Genomic DNA, 1,879 nt, shown 5'->3' with positions numbered 1-1,879 from the left:
GCGACCTTCTAGCTGTGAGCCGCTAACGGTGCGAACCACCGGACCACCTGCAGCCCCATTTTAAACATTGTTTTGCCACTTTAAACAAAGTTAGTCACTTTTCACGCTGAGTCATTTACTTACTTCACATCCGGGTGTCGACGCTGAAGCAGGACATGGTGCCATCCTCCAGATTTCCTTCCAGATGCAGCACTTTCCATCACCTTTTGTTCATCTCAAACTGAACCATAAAGACGAGCTTGAGGTGAAAACTGATCTCAGATCAGACTGAGACAACTCTGCCGGATTTAATGTGGTTTTATTTGCTTAGGTCGAACAAATCAAACAACATTTGTGTCCTAACCAGGACGATGACGAAGCAGAAAACAGCGTGTCGACCATCCGCATGAAACACAACAGCGACCACATTTCAACTCTAAAAAGACAGTTAAAGCAGGTTTTGTCCACAACCCAAAGATATTCAGTTTAATGCCACAAAGAAGGAAAGAAACCAGAAAACATCAAATGGACGAAGCTGAAATTACAGAATTTAGATTGTTTTTATTTTAAAAAATACTCAAACTGACTAATCCCTTATCAGAATAAATGAATTTATTGTTGACAACTAATGGATTGATTGCTGCAGCTTTGGTTCATTCTTTACCATCAACAACAGCAAAGAAACCTGCAAATCCTCCAACTAGCCGCCACATGACAGCCGATCTGACAGAAACGTGTCCTGATTCTAAAATCTGCTGGAAGCAACCAAATCAGGGCTAAAAGTCAGGATTCATTCACAGCGTTCTCCGTCCGGCTTTAAACTTTCTCTCACGGAGTCTGGTTTGATTGGAGTTTATTGCTGGAGCTGCCACAGTTGTTGTCATTGTGGATGATCTGCTGGCTGTTCGGACCGACATACTGACTGACATTATATCATTTGCAGCGTTTGCATGAATCAGGCTGTTCCGATGTTTCTCTACAGAGCTGCAGCAATCTGCCAGTTCATCAGTTCGTTCCATTAAACTGTCAGAAAACTATTCAGCAGCTATTTTGATGATCAATTAATTCATTCAGTTTTCTTTCACAGAAAAACGCTCAAAAATGAACCAATTCCACTTGACTAATCACAGATGAACGGAGAAAACGGTCATTTCTTCTGCATGTTTCCTCGATTGCAAGACAATCTAGTTAAAGTAGGAAAATGTCCTGATTGTTGGGTGACGTTTGTAGCACCACTCGATAATTAACCTGAGCAGAGGTATCTTCAGAACACCTGGAAACACCTGGAAACACCTGTCGGGGTGTACTAGTCCAAACACTTGGGGTGCTTTTCATCATGCTAACTTGTCTCCTTGTGTCAAAGCTGCGAGGACGTGAAGCTGCCAAACGAGAACGCGAGTGACGAAGACGCAGCATTTATACGAACTGACGAAAGGCTTTAGAGAAGGACAAAGCTGTGTGTCTTTGCTCCAAAGCCTCCTCTCCTCATCTCCAGGTGCGTTTAAATACCTGGATCGGTCTTGCTGCCCATGAAGCCATTTACGGGTTCAGTATCTCCAGAAATGAAACTTCAGAGCCATGACATTTGGTAAAAAGACACATACAGCATAGTGTCAAGCAGCAGATGACTTAAACATTTTATTTAATTTAAATTAGTCTTTGAAAATGGAAAGAAGGACAAAATGTTGATATGATGACGGTACTGTGGCCTTCAGTCGACATTTCACCAACTTTCAGGCCTTTTAAAGCCTCGTATGTTGTTTAACATGAACGTGACATGGAAGCAGCTTGTAACTTTGAACATATAATGATAATAATCCATCCATCATCTCCACACCTTCATCCTCACCAGGGTCATGGGGGGCGGAGCCTATCTCAGCTGATTCAGGGTGAAGGCAGG

Source organism: Stegastes partitus, unplaced genomic scaffold, assembly GCF_000690725.1.
Source record: "Stegastes partitus isolate 25-593 unplaced genomic scaffold, Stegastes_partitus-1.0.2 Scaffold1851, whole genome shotgun sequence".
NCBI classification, from domain to species: Eukaryota; Metazoa; Chordata; class Actinopteri; family Pomacentridae; genus Stegastes; species Stegastes partitus.
Note: the sequence above shows the minus strand (reverse complement) of the source record.